General features: G+C 37.6%; 1 protein-coding gene and 1 long non-coding RNA gene across 7 annotated transcripts in view; one reads left to right on the top strand and one right to left on the bottom strand.

Annotated features, from left to right (window-relative positions):
• LOC149774469 (uncharacterized) overlaps positions 1–13,912 on the bottom strand; it is a 64,840-nt gene extending 50,928 nt beyond the window's left edge. Inside the window, exons 1-6 of one of the 4 annotated variants that reach the window (XR_016416835.1) lie at positions 13,481–13,912; positions 11,022–11,159; positions 10,531–10,665; positions 8,733–8,809; positions 8,020–8,253; positions 5,167–5,575 (exon numbers count right to left, since the gene is read on the bottom strand). This is a non-coding gene — a long non-coding RNA (uncharacterized LOC149774469). Of the gene's footprint in view, positions 1–5,166; positions 5,576–8,019; positions 8,254–8,732; positions 8,810–10,530; positions 10,666–11,021; positions 11,176–13,480 lie in introns of those variants that run through there. The other 3 variants (XR_016416834.1, XR_016416832.1, XR_016416833.1) reach the window with 3 other exon arrangements.
• LOC149774468 (uncharacterized) overlaps positions 1–25,042 on the top strand; it is a 149,127-nt gene that overhangs the window by 101,503 nt on the left and 22,582 nt on the right. The window lies entirely within an intron of this gene.

Raw genomic sequence — 25,042 nt, 5'->3', positions numbered from 1 at the left:
ATCCCCGGCCGAGTCATACCAAAGACTTACAAAAATGGTACTAACAGCTGCCTCGCTTGGCGCTCAGCATTAAGATGTTAGTGTTAGGACTGGTCGGCCCGGTGTCAGGATAATGTGACTGGGTGGAGCATCATGCTACATGTCTGCGGCATGATGCCCCAGTGCTAGACATCACTATAAACTGCCACACTGCAGACATCGTAGCGATATGACTGAAAAATTGTTAAAGCTACGTTAAAAATCAAAATCACATCACATCACATCTCTCTCTCTCTCTCTCTCTCTCTCTCTCTCTCTCTCTCTATCTATCTATCTATCTATATATATATATATATATATATATATATATATATATATATATATATATATATATATATATATAGAGTAGTTTGGTTAAAAATACAATGGAAGGTGTCAGTTGCAATTAATGTTAATTTGCACTCTTTTTACTGATCGCGTGTACGAGTGCCAAGAATGACTCCTTACACAGATGGTTCCATCCAGCGGTTTATGAAGAGATGCTTCTAATATACAGACTATATCACAAATATCCCAGACCCATTTCGAAACGGTGTGCAAATAATAAAAGAACTGGGTACTTGTAGAGGTAAAACAAATATGAAATAAAATTAAAACAGTTATCGAGTCCTGAATACCTGTTGTTGTTGTAGGGTTTAACGCAATTTTGCAGCACAAGATAAGCTATACATGTCGGCCACTGTAAATGGTGGAGGAAGAACCCGGAAAAAACCCAGAATCACCGACCCACGATAAGCTACTGGCAATCTTTCTCACATACCCACATTGGCCGAACCTGAGACTAACCCACGCAGACAGAGGTGAGAGGACAGTGATCCGTAACGGTTAGCGCTTTAGCCACACGGCCACTCTGCCTCCCCACACACACCTATCTTGATACTGACTGGCGTTTTAGGGCTGATATCGCATACTCATTAAAACCTGCAGACAATCTTCGTCTCTACATATCAGTGTGCATTTTATATACTTAGTGGTACTTCTCGTGGCTGTTGTGCTACCGTCGGCTGAAGGTTTCTTTTTTGGCAATATGCACATAATGTTTCCGGAATTAGTCCTATGTTTGGCGACATGTAAAGCTACGTGGAATAGCACAACCCTCTGTCATGTGGCCATTTTTAATTTTGCGCTGGATATGACTATTACTAAATACTAAGAAGTATCGAAAATGTAACACCGGTGTGTTCCTGAAAGATTTGCTACAGTAAATTTGTACATATTAATAAACAGGTGACATTAGTTCCACATATCTTCCATCAAAATCGACACAAATAGGGGATTGGGTTCATTTATCAGACTATCCCGAGACCTAACTAACATTCCCCAGTTACCGAGTCCAGAATCCAGGATCTGTCTTAAATTTCCTAGTTACCTAGTGCAAAATCCTGGTGTTATCTAAAAATTCCCAGTGACCGATTCCAGAATACTGAGACCGGTGCAAACCGACGCTCTGACTATAAAAAAAAAAACACAACAACAAACAACAAATGCAAAACACACAAAAAAGTTATTTTTGTGCTCAATAACAACATAAAATTCTTAAGATATGTTACCTCGACCAGCGCCATCACAAAAAAAAATGTTACTCTCAGAAAAGAGCAATTTGTTCGTAATGATATCATTGGTTTGAGTTTACACTGTGCTCGTCCACAATACACTGCAATCTTTTTTATCTCTAGGCTACCCTTGACTTTAGATCTGAATTTATAATCTTCTCAGTACGAATAAATTCAACACTAAAATCGTCCTTTTTAAATATTGGAAAAAAACACTTTACAAAAGTTTACACTGTTTACTTGGAAAAGTTCGAACCTCTTGTCTCCCCTCACCCAGTTTGTTCTCTTGTCGAATATGTACCTGAATTTTCGTATGTATGACTAACATATCGTAACATATTTCAAACGTACAATTGCGGTCATTTCTGAAGAACAAACACATCATTCATCCTTGAAAATATGAGTGTTATCGGCGTTACAGTGTTAATTGTTTTCCACGCTGTTCTTTTAGATCGAGTAAATAAAACCTGTAATAAAAGATACACATTGTTCTCCAGTCTTCACCAGGCTGATAACTCGGCTTCACACTAATATGGCTTTATTGTGTGTGGTCGTTGGAATGTCGTGTGCTATTTACGGGATTTTTTTCGATGATGGACGAGAGCTTACCGCTACTGCATTTCTATCAATCACTAGTGATCGGACATACCATCCAATTTCATCCCTACCTGTATATGTAACAGGCAACTTTTAGTCCACATGTATATTCAATCTGCGTTCAGACTATTAACATCTCGACAAACTTATTAACTTCCTGAGAATAGGGTTTAACAACTATTGCAAGGAAGCAGTCATAATTAACTGAGATGACAGCTTCACCCGGCCGTCGAGAAAAACGGTACGGTGCCCACATTTGCCCATACATTTTTTCTATAATTTTTGCAATAGGACATATAGTGCGTGGGAAAGACATGGTTACTGTCAGATTAATATCCTGATATTGCTGTGAATTGATTATTTGGTGTGGACAAAACTGACCATTTGGATATTTATCGCTGTGACTGCTCAAACAAGGTAAGATTAATATATATATATATATATATATATATATATATATATATATATATATATATATATATATATATATATATATATATATACACACACACCAACCAGAACGGCAAGTGTTATCCCTGGTTTCTACAGCAGAATGCTTGATAATACTAGGCAGTTCAGTACGAATTTAAAAAGAAGAGAACAGAGACAGTGGCGCTTCAGTTTTCAGGCTGACTATTATATACCCATTAGTTTCTTAAATCTATGAAAATAAAACTACTTGATTGGAGTTCCTGTTACAAAAGACGGTATATTGTTTTTAAATTCCAAACTCGGATCCTAAACTTATTGATTATTCAAGGGATAGAAGCTTAGGTTCCAACTACGTCAGATGAGTCATCACTACAACATTCCAGAATGTGAAAAGCCACCGACACGTGCACTTACAGGGGTGTCCGCAAAACTTTTTTCGAGTGGGGGAAGGCAAACGTATTGGTCAGCTATTAAACTTTACGGACGGGGAAGGGGGGGGGGGGCAAGAGCCCCTACCCGTTTTCTCCTGTGTACGGGTGTTCATGTGCACTAAGATAGACTTGAAAGACCGATGAATGTCTAAAGTGATGGGAACATGTACCATATCCATAATATCATTCTTAGTGGTTTTCTAATGACAATAGGGAGATATCATCGACGACAACAACAATTACAATCAACTGGATTAAAAGCAAATCCTCTTATATTAAGTAGATATAACACCTGCATATACTTGTGAAACGTTATCTTAAAACCACCAGTTAAAGTTCATGTTTTGGTGACCTATGGAATTCCCAATCCTCTTATTTTTAGTAACCTATCAGAGAAACATTTGCACTTAGTGTTAGGGAGATTTTTGTTTCCGACGATGATTCTTCGCTTTCATAAATGTTCAAGGCTTAATTTGATTGGTTAATTGCAAGATCAATATAGCACGGCCTTGCGTGCGCCGATAGCCGTTGTGTCGGAGATCTCCGTTTACTCAGATTTCAGTAATAATAAAAACATACCCGATGTAAGCATGCTATCGGACGCCTCGAGTACCTTTACGACGCCATGACATTGTAGCGAATTTACCACTGGCAGGGCAGTATTGAGGCCCCTGTTGGCCCTAGGCACATAGGTATACATTTTCAGTAACATGGTATGCGTAGGCCCTAGGCACAAGTGCCTACTGTACCTATTAATAATACGGTACTGCGTGTCAGTATGGAGGATTTACCACGTACCATGCCAGTGTGTGTGTGTGTGTGTGTGTGTGTGTGTGTGTGCGCGCTTTATCATTCCATATCAGTATGGGAGAATTACCACGCGATGTAGGTGACGGGTGGGGGGTGGGGGGTACAACGCCATGCCAATAAATAGATTGCTCTTGTAAAGATTTATTTTCGCTCTGTCCAATATTGCTCTGGAATGAATGCAAAACATTAATTTATTACACCTTTAAATATGCCATACCAACAATTGAGATAAATCTTTATGTTGATTTACTTGTATTTCTATCAGTCCTTCGCTGGCCTCAGTTCATGGAGTGTATACTACGACCGTTTGATAATAATTCATGATGACACGAGTTGACAGATGAAATATAACCTGGCCTGAATTGAACTTAGTCTGAGAGAGAGAGAGAGAGAGAGAGAGACAGACAGACAGACAGACAGACAGACGTACTGCCCTTAATATTTTGATTAAAATATACTGGATGTTTGAAAATGCACAAAAACCACAGCCTAGATGTGTGTGTGTGTGTGTGATTTGGATTTTTAACATAGCTTTAACAATGTTTCAGTCATATCGCTACTAATCTGCAGCATGGCAGTTTATAGTGGTGTCTAGTACTGGGGCACCATGCCGCACACATGTAGTATGATGTCCCGCCCAGTTACATTATCCAGATACCAGGCCCACCAGTCCTGACACAAACCTCTTAATGTTGAGCGCAAAGCGAGGCAACTGTTAGTATCATTTTTGCAAGTCTTTGTATGACACGGCCGAGGTTCGAACTCGCGACCGCTCGTATCCGAGGCGAACGCTCTAACCACTAGGCCACCGGAGCGGTCATACAACCTAAGTATATTGGATACTATTAAGGAATAATAAGTACCAAAAAGAATCGAATAGGCCCAAAAGCAAAAATGGAGGTCGTTTTCCGTACTTTAACTTATTTTATTTTAACCATAAAACGTATACCATAGGTTAAGAGCTCCCTATTTGATAGCATACCGTATTATAAATTTTTTAAAGTATTGTTTTGAATACGAGCTTGTATATAACTCATGATTCTTGTCTTTTCCTAATTACCAGGGTTAATTTAACTAGCAATTTCATATGTACAGTAACAATAACACTTAAATCCATTTCCTTCGGTGGGGTCGTCCATTAATTATGTCAACAAAATGGGGGTGGGGTGGTGAAGAAGTTTGACAATTGTTGACATGGGGGAGGGGGGAGTTCAATATAAATTGACGTCAACAATGTTATTTTTTACAGTATATTTAATAAATCAAAAAATAAGAAATTAGTCGGTGCGTTGGTATGGCACACACTCGCTCGCCCGTCAACAGCCCACCAGTTTAATTTTAAACCGGTTGAGCTCTTGCATCATCATATTTTGTTTTTATTCAATGTAGATTGTAGACTGTAGACAGGCCTTAAAGCACCAGATGCATCTGAGAGCAACTTGCACAGATTTCCATCTCTTTTCTTCAATAAGTCTTTGAAAGTTGATAACATGCTACCTCGATCGGCAAAGGCATTCAAAATTCTTCCATATAATCTATATTGTCCTTCCATTAAATTGTCGTTGCTTGAACGGATCTGCAAAATCTGTCACCTCTATGTTGCTTCACAAGTCATGTTGAAGAAGCATGTTCAACAGCACCGACAACGCGATCTTGGGCCTAGGCAATTACCACATGCTCCTCAACCGCAAAGAATTCGGCAACTACGAGTGGCTGCCAAAAGACAGAGAGCTGATGGCAATTATTACTCATGGAGAGATGTTAAGCGCAGAATGGTTAGATGAAGATGACGTTGACTTGTCGGGTATATCGGTTCAACAAGAAATTAATGAATCAGCCACTATGCCCATTATAACAATTGAGGAACATTTGGCTTCCCCTTGGGAAGATGATAGAAGCTAGAATATAAACTCTCGATTTTTTTTCATGAATTCAAAGTGTTATAGGTGGCGCTCTACAGTTTCGTATTTTACCAATATAGGTTAGGATTTTAAAGAAAAAGAATTTCCCCGGCTTTCCTCACTGGTTATACTGGCTATTTAAAAAAGACCTTGTATATCTTAGGTATAATGCAAAGAACCTTTAATTCCCTTTATTTTGGTGTATGATTGATGGGTGTACTATGGGTTATAGAGTATACAGCTTGGCCTTACTTCAGATGTGCATCTTTCAAAAAAGTGCTAGCTCTACTTGGTCATTTTCACTTCCTGAACTTCAGAGGTAAATTGTATAAAAAAGAGCCGATAACTTTTTTTTACATTTTATATATTTGGTAATTCATTCATTGCACTTTCAGAAGCTGGTATTGTCTGGTCTGGCAAAATTCATTTTCCCTATTTTAATAGCTGCTACGTATAGTGTACTTTAGACTAATTCAGGCTGATTTTTTAACACAAGGGAGCAGTCATTTTAGTTAGCAGTGTGCTTAAATCATGTAAAATTTCCAAAAGTACAATATCCAAAAGAAATATCATCCACATTATATTAATGTAGCATAGAGGTATGCCAACATTCTCTCCATTGTGCATGTTTTAAATGCGAACTACTTCATCTTACATACGTCACTCTCTCAAAAGTACATATTATCTGGGGAGCGCCCCCATAGTCAATTTGAAATCTGTTAAACAAGTAAAAAAAATGTATTAAAATTTATTTGTAGACCTTTTAATTTCCATAATTCTATTTTTAGCATAAAAGCCAGCCGTATAAAATAGTTAGTTTGTAGTGGGGGGGGTAAAACTTTATTAGGGGGTCACTGAAAGTTTTTGACAGTTGTTGACAAGGGGGGGGGGATAAAAATTTGCCTAAAAATTGTTGACATAATTAACGGACGTCCCCGGTTGTATTTTATTTGATATAAGGCAGAATCCACCCACCCACCCCCAACTAAAAACCTGACAAAAACAACTCTAACGCCACCAACTACATTTAACTTGTTTTTTAAATGGCACGGCAACACATGGGTGTAGGACAATATTCCGCCTCCCCACGAAAAGTGAATGATGGGACATAATCCCCTTCCCAGTGTAAGTTTTTAAACGTTTTAAACAGTCACAAACATGCTGGCGTATTTTTTTAAAAAGGTATACGGAAAGAAATAAAAGAAGAAATCTGAAATGTCATCAATATATAATCTAATTATAGAATGTCATGTTAATGCAATACATTATGGCTTATTTGAAGTACTTACACCCCCAGGATACAAAACAAACCCCACTGATTATTCAGTTTCATGGGAATTCGTATTCCTTCGGCACAAAAAATATGTCTAAAAGTCTTCGCGGATTTTTCTAAATACGGTATACGACAATAATGCGGATGTTAAAAACATCGCTGAATGATTTAATGCAATGTATTAGAAGTGTGTGTGTAGCGATGCTTATGAAAGTGAGGTAACAAAACACATGCGCGTGCAAGTTAGACGTCAATCAAAAGGATAATTAGGTATCTGAATTTCCTTGTTTGTTTAGATGTGACATCTAACGTGCACACTATATGTCATTTATCTACTCAAGGGAAGCCGACTCAATGCTTCAAAGGGCCCAAGCCGACGTCCAAAGATGTATACAGGTGTTGGTTTTTAAAAGGGCTCAATTTAGACTATGGGAGGGATTTTGTCGGAGGTGGGGTGGGATTTTGAGTGTGCCCGAGGTTGTTTTGTTTCGAGGCAATTTGACGTAAGGCTGCAGTCAATTCAGGATGTAGTATTGTTGGAATAGTAGGATTCCGGTCCAGGTTCCATCGCGCATAACACTGAGCCATCCAGGTTTCAATGAATCAAGCATCACTGTTACCACAAACACAATTACACAACCTTCGCTATTACTGTTCCCAGAAGTGTTGACAATGATGGTAGTGTGGATGATATTTCTTAGTGGTGGACGTGACAATCAAGAATACTGAGTGACCAACGACATTAAAAATATATCCATATACAAACACATTAACCCACGTCTATATTGTACATAGTGCTCATTCAGGTTTGTCACCTATCATACGCGTAACCATTGTGTGAAATATTCCTCACCTGTTAAGGTCATAACAGGGGGTAAACACACCTCGCTTAGCACATTTATATCTCCCTCTACAGGTGACCACAAATAACTGTGTATACCGCAACATATTTATGACTGTCAAACGAGTATTTTATACTATACCTGCGTTGGCACGTATATAAAGTTGTCAACCACATCGGTGTCCCAGGACAGGGTATAATGGAGGCATGCTGTTTGTAAGCGTGACGGAGAATGGAGAAACATCACATCCTTGGTTGGATTTAATTGTATTCTGACCTTGGAGTGTGAAATATGTTGAATAAGGGTGTAAGGACCGTGTTGTGAATGGAATAAAGCTGTAGATATAGAACGTCACTCAAAGTTAAACGCAATCATCTGCAAAAGATGCAAAGTCAGCGGACTTTTAAAAAATATTGTATTCTCATGGACAAATTTAAAATATTTTTGTGGGACATGTTGGAAAACGAATCGGCTTTTTTTCTGCTGTCTTGAAAGTGGAGAAATCTACATGCATGAAAAATTCATGCGTTTTCTATGAAAAATTATTGCATCGCTATAAAAAAAAAAATATTACACGCGTTAAAATATTTAGCCAGGACAAACCTGAATCTACAATCGAAGGAGCGCTTTCAATTCTTTACGTCACAAGGCGATCGGATTATTTTCAGTTCATGGATGAACATAATGAGAGATTTTTAAAGGGACTATAGCTAAATAACAATAATTGGATTTGATCTTATTTTAATTTTGCAAGTGTGATTGTCTAGAGGAGTTTCTGTCAATGACCTTATTGATACTGGGCCTAAACTACACATATTGATTCAGCTGGATGTAAGTTTGACTGATTAACTTACCTTGCACACATGTTGACCGAAAAACCGGATGATTGACTTAATGCTCTGGTGACATTATTGGGTTCTGGGAGTGCCGTCTGTTTTTTGACCAACATAAAAAAAAAATATCTTTTTAAATTAATTTTTGTTAGACCTATGATTAGAATGACTCAATGAAAGTTTTGAATCCAAATATTTTTAATTATTTTATTTTTTTGAGAAAAATGTTGCACTGTAGTTATCAGCTTTAGATTGAAACTTTCCACAAAAAAAAATTGAAAACTTTATTTTTCAAGGGAAATGCGTAGCAAATATAAAGTATAGTTCAGACATGAAATATAAACCCCTTTGTAGAGAGGTCTGTGCTATTTTTATGGAATAACAACATTCGTTTCGTACTTTTGTGAAGCACCGAACGACTGTAACTATATACATACTTTATTAAACCTATCTCTTTTTGTCATTGCTGCGCACGTATAAAAGCATCACCTGTGCGCGTTCCATTCACTTTGAAAAACGACAGGTAAATATGACAGGTGTATTTATGGCATTCGCTACTTTATTGAAGGAAACTATCTGTTTTGTCGTCTGTAATATACCACAGAACCAGAAACTTAGTATCACAAACAAGTATGCACTTCACCTGGATAGTGTTTACTCCAGAAGATGACATTCCAGAGATGAACGTGACAAAATAACGTTGGCGATTGTTCGACAGTATGGATTTTTTTTTATGTATATTCAGACTTATGCAAAAGATGTGTGTATATAAAATGACACTTACATGGTGACTAAAGCGTCATTTTCAATGGAGATATGATTTCAAGCGATAAGCGAAACTCATTTATTTGTCAATTTACGGGACTGTTACTTAATGAACCAGTTCAGCTTTATCGGTGAAGAAGAAAAGGAGCATAGCTTTGATAAATTCGACACTGTTTGTTTAATTAGTCATAGGAATGAGCATGTGCCTGATGTTTGTTAACTAGCGTTTCAAGAGAGAATGTAGCGCATAATGCTAACATTTACATTGCTGATGAGGTGTACCTTTGAATCGATTATAATGCTTGGAGTCTATTGACGGGCCATTACATTTTATGCGTACGTAAACCAAAAGAAAAAAAGACGCACAATTTTTTTTTTTTTAAATTACAAGCAGCAAACAAACGTGAGGTTAGAAATTGATTTCCGCGAAATAATAGTTGCATATTGCATCTGAGGAAACAAACTCGAATAAATCACTTCGCGCATTTAATGTCAAGTCTTCGATTTATTCTGGAATTCTGGAGTACCGGCGCACAGGCTAAGGTGTCTTTTTGATATATAAGATGTATATACCTTAATTTGTATTACATTGCAACTCATTACAACACGTTTCATTCTTATAACTGTATCATTAACGATGTCATGGCACGCTAATTATACGTCATAAAGATGTCACGCTTCAGTGACCCCGAACAGGGTTGTCCTGGATACAGCATTTGTTTATTTATGGACAATTCCATTATATAACTCGGCACTGTTATTACCAGCAGTGATATAAGAAAATAACTACTTACAATAATACATAATCGCACGTAAGAACAGAATGGCGGCCAATTTATGGCTTTTACTGGATTAAGTTGATTTCGGGATAGTGTAGACTCTACAGCGACAGCCAGTCAAGCTGGTTGGGTAGAATGCTAAACACTATATGACTCTACAGACGTCGGATATGACACAAGAGAGGTGCGTGGATAAATATTTACGAAGAATATTTTTCAGACATTGTTTCTTGATGGGTATTCGAGAAATCTGATGGGTTGAAAAATTATGATACCTGAATCGTCTTCGTTGAATTCCGCGAATTCCATGGTGAAGCAGACACAAAAAATATATGACACACTTCATCGAACTTAAGACCTGGAGAAATCATTACGGCATATTCCTGTTTCATCCATCCCAGCAGGTACCACTGAATTAAAAAAAAAATGATATCTATTTGTCGTGGAAGGTTGTTTTCTATTTACTCTTTGATAGGGCTTGTATGCCATCCAGAATACTAAACTAAGTAAAACATATTGGACTATATTTATTTAGATCAGCAAGTACAGATGACTCCGGGTATTGGAAAACGAAACACGTGACAGTTTGTATACTGAAAACGATAAGAAATTTTTACGAGGTGAGATTCTCTTGATATGTGACATGTACAACAAGAGAAAGATTGAGCATTACATTTTTTCTGAGTGTTTTTGTTTTTCGTTTGTGGAATGAGGAAAGTGTGCCTTATGAAGTTTCTTGACCAGTAAAACGAATTGTGAAGCGTACCTGAGATTGTGTTCCTCTAACATCGTGGATGTATACAAAGAAGTCCCTTTCTGTGTCGAACATTGATTAATTTGCACATCGGAATGGCCTCATCTTTGACGCTGAGGAGAAAATTGTCAATTAATCCGTCTTGGAAAGCTGTAAGTAGAACGCCCTGATAGGGAACATATGCAAATATTTATACGTTTCTTTTGTATATAACGAAGCTATCTGTATTTGCTTTCTACTCTATCCCCTTCCAATTTTCTTCAATTTGTATTCCAAATGTCTCTGACCTATAATTCCCAGAATATATATATATATATATATATATATATATATATATATATATATATATATATATATATATATATATATATATATATATATATATATATATATGTATGTATGTATGTATGTATGTATGTATGTATATAAACCTTTACCACTCATAATAATTTTACTTAGTTTCAAGCCTCCGACCGCTCCTGCGGCCTAGTAGTCAGAGCGTCCGACTCGAATGCTGGAGGTCGCGGGTTCGAACCCCGGCTGAATCAAATATGGTACTCGGCATTAAGAGATTAGTGTTAGGACTGGTTGGCCTGGTGTCTGGATAATGTGACTGGATGGAACATAATGTTACATGTCTTCAGCATGATGCCCCAGTGTTAGACATCACTATAAACTATCGGACGTCAATGACATCATAGTGATATAAGTAAAAAAAATAAATATTGCAAGGTTTAAAATCCAAATCACACACACACATGTGTAAGACCTTTCTAATTGTACAAAACCTTGTGCCTTCTAGTTGAAAATGTGTAAAACCTTTTTGTTGTACAAACCTTCCGAGTTAATAATGTGAAACTATGAAACGTTGTTGTACAAACTCTGGGCCTTTGAGATAAAGCTTGTTTAAAAAAAAAAAAAAAACTTTTTGTTTTACAAACTGTGGATCTTCTAGTTAAAAATGTCAAAGTGTCTGATCAGAAAAAATATGAATGGATGTATGTCTAGGACACAGCAATCTGATTAAACTCTGATCTCGACTGTCCTACGTGAGGAACTGACAGCGGTCGCATGGGGGTCATGTTCTGATGACCTATTCGGGTTTGGGAGACTGAGAAATGTGGCTGAACAGCATCAATATGTGCCGAATGATTTTCTGTTCACTTTCACATTTCTGAAAGCTGCATCTCCACTGGCTAATTCAAACATCACCGGAATTGTGACCCCAATACGGTAACTGTCAGATGTTCACGTAGGACAGTGGAGATCAGATTTTAATCAGACTGAGGACACGCACTCCCATCTCACCACCCACCCTCTCTTCCCGCCCAAATTCATTTAATTCTCGGCCATAGTGATTACTTGCCATCACCGTGCATAAGTTATCATAGTTAAAACCAAGTAATCCTAGTGGTTAGTGCGTCCGCCGCGGATGCGGAAGGTCGCGGTTTCTAACCCCGTCCGAGTCATACCAAAGACATAAAAATGGTACTAGCAGCTGCCTGGGACATGATCCTACAAGTCTGCGGCAGACATCACTATAAACTGTCAAACTGCAGATATCGTAGCGATATGACTGAATTTTTTTTATAGCAACGTTAAAAATCCAAATCTCTCTCTCTCTCTCTCTCTCTCTCTCTCTCTCTCTCTCACACACACACACACACACACACACACACACACACACACACACAGACACACTGTGTGTTGCTTGTTTGTTTGTTCGTGCAGTATTCGCTATTAGATTATGTTGTTTGTTCGTGCAGTACTCATTCTCACATAATTGTTGCTGGTCGATGTAGTATTCATTATTACAGTACGTGTCATTTGTTTTTGCAGTATTAATTATTACATTGCGTGATCCTTATTTGTACACTACTCATTATTACATTTTGTGATCCTTATTTGTACACTACTCATTATTACATTTTGTGCTCCTGATTTGTACACTATTCATTATTACATTTTGGGCTCCTTGTTTGTACACTACTCACTCTCACTATGGCATTTTGTGCTCCTTATTTGTATACTACTCACTATTACATTGTTGTTCGTTTGTGCAGTATTCACTATTACATATTGTGGTGTTTTTTCTTGCGATACTCACAATTACATTGTGTGTTGATTGATTCGTGCAGTACTTACTATTTAATGGTGTATTTATTGATTGAGTAAATGCAATTATATTTGGTGTTGTTTCATTTTGGCCAAAAATATCATTTTGTGAATGCCTGATATACGGTTGAACTAGATAACGGACGTCACTTTCAACTGCAATGATATACCACGAGAATAACAGGCAGTTATTTATCAACGGAAAGAGTTTAGATTGACACGGTATATGCTATGGCGAAAAACAAAACAAAACAAAAATAACAACAAAGCAACACAAATCCCCCCCCCCCCCCAAGAAACAACAACAAACAGCAAGAAGCCAAAAAAACAAACAAACCCAAAGATGAAATACTTACCAATTATCCAAACATACAAACAATTAAGCTTTACATGGAGCTTCCTCTGGTCCTACACTAAACGGTAGCAAACGATGTAATTACAACTCGGACCAATATCTGTCGGATCAGGTTTGGGACAGCTAGGACCAAACCCCGTTTGATCTCGGCTCTAACACTTTCATAACGGTCCGTGTTATCCTGTTTCTAGGCAATCCTATAGATCTGTTTAATTATCGGGTGTTTACAACGTCGACAAAAGAGATACATACTTCAGATAAGATAAACCTGAATTGGGACCTACCCATATGTGGAACATAATTCTTCACCTCTGCCACGATATCTTAACCAGACATGATCAGGCCATAACTTGACATCGTTTTTCGGTGCCCAGCTACATAGCAGTACCATCGTCACTTCGTGAATGACACCGAAATGCAGGAACGTAATGGGGTGGGGGTTGGGCATTTGCATGTGCTGTAAAATGTAAAATTGCTGTTGCCTATATACGAAAATTAACAAGCCCGTCAAGTTTTGCCCCCCCCCCCAAAAAAAAAAAAAAGTTTAAATGACGTTCCTGCTGAAATATTTGGTTGGTTGGGTGGTCGGTTGTTTGTTTTAGCGGCACTGCTCACACATTCTTGGCTTTATCGTGTTGATAGAATGGGAGGTAAGTGCATTTTCAACGACACATTGAAGCAGCCAACCTGGGGTCATCAGGGCGGGTGACGAACCCGCGACCGCTGAATTACGAAGATGACACTCTTCCAAATTCCAAGGAACAGTATTATACTAACAATAGGAATTGCTCAATTATCTAACTAGTTATGAACGGGAATTGATCTAGGACCGCGACGGATGAACATACGATGAAAATCGTGTAGGGCATTGCTTTCAAAATTACACGCTTATTTATTTCACTAAGAGAATTACATGCAAAATGTCTTACACTGTCTACTGGTTATCTCAGAAGTACGAAGCGGGAACGGGAAGTATTTATGATAAACTTGTATCCCACTTTTTCTCGTACTTCTGCTGAAAACTCGGGTTAGCAAACACAATTTTAAACAAGGTTTAACCACATTGTCGTACTTCCATATCGTTTTGGCATATATCCACAACCTTTGCGCGTTTTATATAGAAACATCAAACTTTTTCTACGTTAGTTATATCAGGTCCTGAAAGTAGTGGAAACTGTTTTGTGTTGTTGTTTGTTTTTTTTTTTTTTGTGGTTTCTTTGTTTATCCCGCCGACACGTATGTTAGAGAAGCACTTACTGTATCATTTTGTCCTTTCTCCGTCTTTCCATCAGTCAGAGTTACGTTGTAACCTACTTGTCATGCGTCAGTGACTGCAAGATAATTGTTTATACGGGCTTCGCTATCACATATACATTGCATCATAATGCACTCAGGTCACAGCTGTTGGATGACATCTGTCGAAAACGGCACTTGTGTTATCTGTTTCAGCCAAGTGATACTCCATTGAAACGGACCGTAATGATTTTATGGATGAAAACACAGTGACTGACGACATCTTGACTTCATCTACGTTTCAAATTTGATTGCGTTCAAGTCCTAATCAGATTCTTAGCAGTTGATTTTCTGCCCATTTTGTCTGGATGGTGGACAACATGAAAGTTTCTCGTGTATATGGCTACTACATACACTTACCATTTTCATTGAGGTATAAGGAGGTAAAATCTACACATACATTACAAATATAAATAAGGATAGAAAGCATACTTTCCCCTAAACAGATTCACTATTAAGCAACCAATATTATTTGCTTCAAGTGATGGCTATGTCAGAGAGGTTGCTCTGTGCTTTGAATGTTTGATCAATGTCGACGTCGACGATTCTATCTGGGTGTAGTGATGAATACTTTAGGGCAGATACGTGTATATTAAAGTCCGGAAAAGAAATTCCAAATGTATTTTGGACGTTTGCGGATATATTGTGACGGGTCATATCCGTGCGTCCCTCAAGGTTAACCTTTTAACCTAACTTCATTTGCACCTACCGAGTGTGAGTGCTTCTATTTGGTATGTAGTAGAAATATGAGAAGATCACCGAAAAACACAAAAATGATTCAAGCCACGCATGCACCAGGTGGGGGCCAAAGATCACATTTTTAAAGGTAATATGAACTCTGTCTTGTGTCCTGAGCTCCATCTAAAAAAATGTGATCATATTTGTTTAGTCACGTATTGGAGTAAGAGATGTCCGCAAACAAGGACACACGTAAGATAAGAAAAGATGCCCACCCATACGGACACACATAACCTGACTCATGCTTACCCCCTGAAGGGTGAATCTCGATCGGCAACATACTGCGCTAGTGACCACTGAGTAATAGGTTTTTCATGTCGAGTGTGCTGGATTCCATAACAGAGACATCTCTAATGTCAACTCGACCGAGAAGCTTTCGGGTGATTTTATTTCCGAAAGAATATTTGAGTTTCTAAAAGAATTATATATTATATATGAAATGATATAATTTCAACGAATTTTGTCCTTTTAACATTTTGTGTTTTATTTGAAATAGTATTTACTACCATTGGAATCCTATGCGTTCTATGTTAAATCTTAGAGAAGAAAATATATACTTGTATTTAGAGGAAATTTTCGTTGTGAATATTTGCGCAATTTTCAACCTTTATATTTTTTTAAACCCTTTAAAAATCTTTAATTTTTATCTTGAAGGACTACACATGTAAGCGTATTTAAAGGGGTTTATCTTTCTCACGTTTTTTTTTGTGACTGTTCCGTTGGCCAAGTGGTTAAAGCGTCTGCCTAGGACGAGGTTTCGAACCCCGGCCGAGTCATATCAAAGACTTATGAAAATGGTACTAACAGATGCCTCGCTTGACGCTCAGCATTAAGAGTTAGTGTTAGGACTGGTTGGCCTGGTGTCGGGATAATGTGACTAGGTAGCACATGTTACATGTATGTGGCATGATGCCTCAGTGCTAGACATCACTGTAAACTGCCACACTTCAGACATCGTAGCGATATGACTGAAAAATTGTAAAAGCCACGATAAATTTTTTTTTGATAAAATGTCTGAGCCACAGATTGAGATTCCATATTATTCTGTCCTGGTGAAAAGCCGTGATTTTTGACAAATTCAAAAGCGTCCTGACACTATTGGTTCCATCAGCACACACTGGATATGATTACACCAGTTTACGTTGGCTTTAACTGAAGACAAACTGGGATTATTTATACCACATTCAGCGCGCCCATATCGCTAATTTTGCCCCATCTAGTAAGATAGCGTACAACAGGAATTTAGGACAACGCAACATGGGTGTAAAATACACGGTGGTGAAATCCAGGCTGGAAGGTATATCAACTTACTTATAACATTTGTTCTACAAGTTCAGCCCAAATGTACAGTCACATAAAATTTCAGAGGAATTATCATGTGTTTATAAATGTAGATTCTGAGCAGCCCCTTCTTCAGATTCCATAATACAAAGCAAGGAGGAACGGATACAAAATAAGGTCAGTATGGATACAAAGTAAGGTCAGTATGGATACAAAGGAAGGACAGTATTGATACAAAGTAAGGACAGTATGGATACAAAGTAAGGACAGTATGGATACAAAGTAAGGACATTATGGATGCAAAGTAAGGACAGTATGGATACAATGTTAGGACAGTATGGATACCAAGTAAGGACAGCATGGATACAATGTTAGGACAGTATGGATACCAAGTAGGGACAGTATGGATACCAAGTAAGGACAGTATGGATACCAAGTAAGGACAGTATGGATACAAAGTAAGGACAGTATGGATACAAAGTAAGGACATTATGGATGCAAAGTAAGGACAGTATGGATACAATGTTAGGACAGTATGGATACCAAGTAAGGACAGCATGGATACAATGTTAGGACAGTATGGATACAAAGTATGGACATTATTGATACAAAATAAGGTCAGTATGGAGACAATGTTAGGACAGTGTGGATACAATGTTAGGACAGTATGGATACAAAGTAAGGTCAGTATGGATACAAAGTGAGGACAGTATGGATACAAAGTAAGGACAGTATGGATACAAAGTAAGGACATTATGGATGCAAAGTAAGGTCAGTATTGATACAAAATAAGGTCAGTATGGATACAAAGGAAGGACAGTATGGATACAAAGTAAGATCAGTATGGATACAAAGTAAGGACAGTATGGATGCAAAGTAAGGACAGTATGGATGCAAAGTAAGGTCAGTATGGATGCAAAGTAAGGACAGTATGGATGCAAAGTAAGGTCAGTATGGATACAAAGGAAGGACAGTATGGATACAAAGTAAGGTCAGAATGGATACAAAGTAAGGTCGGTATGGATACAAAGTAAGGTCGGTATGGATACAAAGTAAGGTCGGTATGGATATAAAGTAAGAACAGTATGGATACAAAGTAAGGACATTATGGATGCAAAGTAAGGACAGTATTGATACAAAGTAAGGACAGTATTGATACAAAGTAAGGATAGTACTGGTACAAACAAAAGGTTAGCATAGATAACAAAAAAGTAAGGACGGTATGGATGCAATTTTAGGATAGTATGGGAACAAAGTAAGGACAGTATGGATACAAAGGAAGGACGGTATGGATACAGTTTTAGGATACTATGGGAAAAAAGTAAGGACATTATTGATACAAAGCAAGGATGGTATGGATACAATTTTAGGATAGTATGGGTACAAAGTAAGGACATCATAGATAACAACGAAAGGACATCATGGATAACAATGTAGGAATATTATGGATTTCAAAGTAAGGTCTGCGTGGATACAAATTATGGACAGTAGGGATACAATGATAGGACAGTATTGATGTAAAATATGTTGGATAAGGCACTGGACTTACTGTTTGGATTGCATATAATGTGTCATATTTCATATAAGTTTTGATTTATTTATTTATTTTAAGCACAACAATTGAGATGGGGTTCCGGAATAGCCGAGTGGTCTAAGGCGCTTGCCTTTAGAAATCACTGACATCTCACCTCTGTCCGCGTAGGTTCGAGTTTCAGGCTCAGCCAGTGCGTGTATTTGAGCGCAGAGTCTGACGTTTTATCAACAAGTACGGCGAAATCTCTGACAACATGAAATCACCTTATCGGTAGTATCAATGAACACAAGAAGTGCAACGGTGACCACAACCCTCCGCTCATTTCGACTTTTCTCACGCGTCTTTTATCGGGTCATAATCGCAAGAAGACTGAAGAACTACACATATACATTCAAAAGACAGTGACGTACCAAAGCATAACTCTCGGACGACCATCGCATGAATCCAATCTGGCGAATTAACCTTTATTTTCACCATTACGATCACAAACCCTTTCTATTAGAATCCACCAGACGGAAATAGCCCATTCTACCATGGGCTGAATAACATGATTAAAGTGATTTCACAAGACAAAATGTTTAGCTTGCTTTTTATTTCAGATTGTATCATTTTATAATTTTATATAAATTTCCTGGACAGAAATATATAGTTAAAGTTCGGATAGTAGAAATAACGGTTGATGACGTCATCACACTTCAAATATTAAAGACAGATGCTGGACACGGTAGATTACAAAAAATTGTGTTGGATCGATTTTCTAGAGGTGCCACCTGGTAAAATCATGTGTTGTTTGTACTGATATTTTTTCATAACAGAAAATAATAGTGGGGAAGAAAATATGATACTTGTATGAGAAATGTTCTGTTTATTATGATAATGATGAAAATGATTGAGAGACAAAAACAGTAGGAAAGGAGAATAGCTGATACTTTATACCACTGATTAGCCATTGATGATGATGGTGATGCGCGTGTGTGTGTGTGTTTGTGTGTGTGTGTGTGTGAGAGAGAGAGAGAGAGAGTTGTGACGGATAAAATCAATGCGTAACACGATACATTACAATTAATGACAATGCGAGAGAGAACAAAATGATTCTTGTATGATTTACCGATGATGAGAGAGAGACAGAGAGAGAGAGAGAGAGAGAGAGAGAGAGAGAGAGAGCAAAGGCAGATGACGAATGAAAAAATTACTTATATTTAGCATTTATGGTAATACTGAGGTTAGAGAGGTACAAATGATACCTGATAATTATACCATTGATGATGATGAGGTGAAAAACATGGTGGCAGTGAAGGATAAAAGAAAAGGACCATGAATGATTTTTTAGCACGTATGACCATGAGAAAGAAGAAACACTTGTGAATACAACATTGTTTACGAGAGATTTACCATCGTTAATAATGACGACGACACTGAAGAAGGCGAGAAAAGAGAAAAACGTTTCACTGTTTAATACATTACTCGTGACAATGGTATAAAGATTTGTACCGAAATTGTAGTAGTTCATCTAATACCTGAATAATTTCTTTCAAAGGTCCGGAAGGGTTACAATATTCAATCTTCAAAACTACCCTCTCCTCTCCTCTCTCTCAAATACACACATGTATGTATGTATGTATGTATGTATGTATGTATGCGCAGAGTGAGAGCATTTTATTTACAACTTTTGAAAATAGTTGAAATATAATAATGTAAATAACATTTTCATGATGCATTAAATATTCTGAGCAAATTCAACTAATGTATTGATATTGCATTATTAAATTTCCCTAGTATTAAAAGATACCACAGATTCTGCGCCGTGTTCTGTACGATTATTAGACTCTATCGCATATTTACTGCCTGGTGGAAACTGGTAGAATGGGCTACTTCCGTCTAGTGGATTCTAATAGAAAGGGTTTGTGACCGTAATGGTGAAAATAAAGGCTAATTCGCCGGATTGGATTCATGCGGTGGTCGTCCGTCCGAGAGTTATGCGTTGGTACGTAACTGTCTTTTGAACGTATATGTGTAGTTTTTCAGTCTTCTTGCGATTCTGAAGCGATAAAAGACGCGTGAGAAAAGTCGAATCGAGCGGAGGGTTGTGGTCACCGTTACACTCCTTGTGTTCATTTATATTACCGATATGGTGATTTTATGTTGTAAGAGAATATCGCTGTACTTTATTGATAAAACGTCAGACTCATGTGATTTGAGAAAGATGGCAAGTAGCCAGAGGCGTAGCTGGAGGAGGGGGGCAGGGGGGTACATATGTCCCCGGGCGCCAATGTACAGGGGCGCCAAAATGAGGCTTACAGCGTTACATTATATTAAGTAAACAAGGGTAATATTCAAAAATGTGATTAAACGGGGAGGGGGCTGGGGCGCCAATTTTATAGTTCGTCCCCGGGCGCAAAATATCATAGCTACGCCTCTGCAAGTAGCTTCCGTGGGGCGATGACTCTTCTCTGGATTTTTCCGGGTTCTAAAAGCATACTGGAAGTATAGTACTAATATTAGTACTCTTACTCCTACCTCGTGCTCAGGGTACTAACATGAGCATATACGTGTCAATGGAACAAGCCGGGTGTGATTCATATATCCTTTATCCTAATATCAACAATTTGAACATATTTATTACATATAATCCAATAAATTGAGTAGTCCTCTTATTTAATACCGGAAGTATCGACAATCATTGTAGAAAGAGTTGTAAAATCTCGTTTACCTTTTCTATCCAATATTTTCGTTTAGATCGTCCGCCAAATTAGTTCAAATAATTATTACTTCCGTTCTCAGCCTCGTTCGTTTGTGTGCCATATAAGGACATTGAGGCCTTATTTGAAAACGTAAACAGATCGTAGTAAAAATTTATCGCGGTTTGAGTCAGAAATTCTGCGCATTAAAGTAAATACGATTTGTCGGCAACTTTGAAATTCCACCAAGAAGTCATTATTCGCCACTTGATTGATAATAACATAGCGTAGATTATCCACATATGGTCTGGCTAGCCTTACGTATAAAAGGGTCACGGCGAGAGTCTCGCGTTATCTGTCATCGCAAACACGGTGAGGTTAGTGTAACCATGCCAATTTATTTTATCGTGTAAGGGCTTAATAAATTAAAAATAAGCCAAACTTCTTTCACAACATGATTATATGCATGTAGTAGATTTCTATGCTGTTTGTTTTTCTGACTTTAGTGATGATTTTGTTTGCTCCGTTACATGATATGGGATCAGTTCGTAGCCTCAACCAAAACAAACCAAGTTATGGCTACGACATCGTAGCTAACTGGAAATACTGGTCATACATGGCCTATCTTATGCAGCAAAATGGCGTTAAACAGCAATAACAACAACAATTGAGAGTTGGCAATTATAGCTTTTCAGTGTATTATTTCGCATACTCTCCAAACCAGCCGCAATCTGCAAAAGTTTATTTCTGTCTGTTCGTCGTTCTTGATTCGAGTGTCATGTGCGTCATATTCTGAACACGTGCAAGTTTTTCAGACTGCCAAAACTTAACACGAGATACAAATAACTTGTCAGTAAATAGCATCCATAGATTGCACATATATTTTATTTTTGTTTTTTAATTGACTACGACTAAATAAAACATCAAAGAGTAAAGGCTGATTTCTCCATGTATGAATTCAAACAAACAATGCTTATGGTTTAATTTTATTATTTTGTTTTGTCTTGTTGTTTGTTTTTTTGTTTTTTTTTTTTTGGGGGGGGGTGGAGTAAAGGTGGTTTAAGGTTACTAATCCGTAGCACACACAGTGGCCCCGAGTGGCAGAGTGGCCTAAAGCACTCACCGTTACGGATCACTGCAGTCTCACGTCTGCGTGGGTTCGAGTCTAGGATTCGGCCAATGTTGGTACGTGAGAAAGCTTGCCAGTAGCTTCTCGTGGGTCGGTGGTTCTTTCCGGGGTATTCCCGGGTTCTTCCACCACCAATGATACTGGCCGCCAAGTATGAAAAATGGCGTTAAACCCATAATAACAACAACTGCAGCCCCCTCACCTACACACACGCGTGTGGTATTCTTACGAACTCAACTCTTGAACAAGGTATTTCGCAAATTGGACGTTGTAAGTGTTTAATCAGGTCATCATATAATTATGAAGTAACCGACATGACATGAAGTGAGACGTATTATTTCTTTTCATCAAATTACTTTCTTCACTTAAATTGACATTTCCTGCCTTCCAGTTAGTATGTGTTCCCTGAAAATAATAATTTGTTCCATTACGTACTTTTCGAATCCCTCAGATTGACATTTCCTTCTCTCAGACCAGCATTTTGTTCCCTCGGATTTATAATTTGTTCCATGGCATTAACATTTCGTTAGCTCAAACGAATAAAAAGATCCCTTAAACTATTCGTTTTGCTCTCTCAAAATAATATCCTGTTCCGTCAAACTGATAATTCGTTTCCTCAAATTAATGGTTCGTTCCCTTAATACGATAGTTCTGCCCGTCAACTGAAGAAAAAGAAAATAAAAAACAACAAATGAAATATTTGACATAAAATATGTCAACTGCAGGGATAACATATTAATTTTAGGGAACGATATATTGCTCTAGGAAACGAGTTATTAATTTTTCATATACTGAATTATTAGTTTGAGGGAAGATAGGAGCCTGAGGGTATGAATTATTAGATGCATGGATCGAAATAATAACTGGAAAACACTTTTGATTAATTTGAAAGAATGTGATGTTAATATATTGAAAGTAAAATGTTAATTTGAGACAGCAAAGTATTAAATAAAAAAGCGATGGAAACTATTTTCAAGCAATGTCTTCTCTGGGTCTCCGTACATTTTATAGAGAAGAAGTAAAAACCGAATAACGGCATACTTGCAATCGTGCCCCAGGGGCCAGGACTTACATATAGGTAAGTTCGTATACTTTTTATAGGCCAAAGAAGAGTGGGGCGAACATGAATTTGCTGCGCTGAATTTCATTAATCAAGTAAAACAGACACGTATTTAACTGTTGTCCAATTTAGATAACTTAGAACTAGAGGAAATTAAAATTCCCCACTCACCCCTCCAACTATCATCAGTATACAGTTTAATTAAATAGGTCATCTTATAGGTTTACTTTGTTAACACCACAACCGAGGAAATAGAACAGCGATCTGCATTAAAAAAATGGCTGTAATTATTAGCTCATTCGAATTAAAAATGCGAGACAACCAGTTTGTGTTGATGAACTTTAAAAAAACAAATTTTGTTTTAAATGTTACCAAGTACCCAAATCCGATCTAAACATAGCCACGCATAAGTCATTTTTACCCAAATACAATAATGTAATAATGACGTTTTCTTTGACTGAAAAATTGTTAAAGCAACGTTAAAAATCCAAATTACACACACACACACACACACACACACACACACACACACACACTTTCCTATGATTAAAATCAAACTTAATACATGGAGAATTGAGAGTTTGACAAATCGTCGTGAATCTCGATTAGTGATTTTATTAGGGTTCAAGGGCGTGCTAAATGACTAGTGATGTCATTTTATACAAATATGTATAACCATTCCCTTGTTTGGTTGTATGGTTGATTTTGTCCTTAGTATCTTATGTTTGTTTTTGTTGTGTTCTAAATCTCTCAATGGGCGGAAAACAAAGTAATGAAATAGACAAGTACTAGTCATTTAGTGTGAAAACTGATTGGTCTTATAAGGTTAGATATCATGTTTGTTCCTCTCAACCAACCTGTGTCCCTTGTCCCTGTTGACGTAAACTAATCCATGTTTGTAAACTTTTGCGGTTCGCGCTTAAACGGTTTTCAGTATGTATCATGTCACTTGTCAATTCAGTCAGTGATATCCAACAAAAGTTTAAAATCTGATGGTAGCCCATCGGACCTACATCAGAGCAACCGCCCAGACAAGCTTTAATTTAGTCGGCCAAAGACGGCTAAGAGGTTTAACATTATCTTTGTACCATCTTAGGTTTCATTAACTTATTTAAAGGACAGTGTTAACAACAAATGCTGTCTTCAGTAGCCTATTGGGCTAGTTAATTTCATCGCTCTTCAGTAGTCTACTGGGCTACCGGACTTCAAAGGCCTTGACTAGTCTATTGGGCTATCGAACTTCAAAGCCCGTCAGTAGCAGACTGGGCTACTGCACTTAAGCGCCCTAAGTAATTTACAGGTTACCGGACTTCAACGCCCTTCGGTTTACTAGGGTTCCGGAGTTCAACGGCCTGGGGCAGCATTCTGGTAGCCAGTGTGTCATACCTTTATCATAAGAGTCGTAGTAATCTCTCTTCATTGCTATTTAATTGTATTGCAGTTGAATTTATTTTCTTAATACATATATAATTATGTAAGCAGTGAACTGTTTGTATGATCCCGAGTGTCAAGCATTTGATGTCAGGCTCTAGACAACCCACTGGTTACGCACTCGCTTTAGATCTCTTCTATATCAGATTTTTGATTCTTACTGTCGCCATACTCAGCGCAAAGTTGTAGCTTATACTGACTCAGCGGTGAGTTTCTTTGGATTCGCCGTTTCCTTCCACATCTACGTATCACGCCACTATTTTTGTTTACTGTAAAATATCACATATTCTAAAAATTTACAACATCAAAACGAATGAAAATTAAACCTTTCCAACATATAGAAAAAAACATTATTAACTCAGGATTAACTTAAAAAAAGATTATCCTGAATACTTTCTGCTATAAGGTTACCCCCCCCC

The sequence above is a fragment of the Sinohyriopsis cumingii genome, unplaced genomic scaffold (genome assembly GCF_028554795.1).
Source record: "Sinohyriopsis cumingii isolate HCF-2022 unplaced genomic scaffold, ASM2855479v2 utg000229l, whole genome shotgun sequence".
NCBI classification, from domain to species: Eukaryota; Metazoa; Mollusca; class Bivalvia; order Unionida; family Unionidae; genus Sinohyriopsis; species Sinohyriopsis cumingii.
The sequence above is the reverse complement of the archived record's forward strand: the minus strand, read 5'-3'. Positions and strand labels throughout refer to the sequence as shown.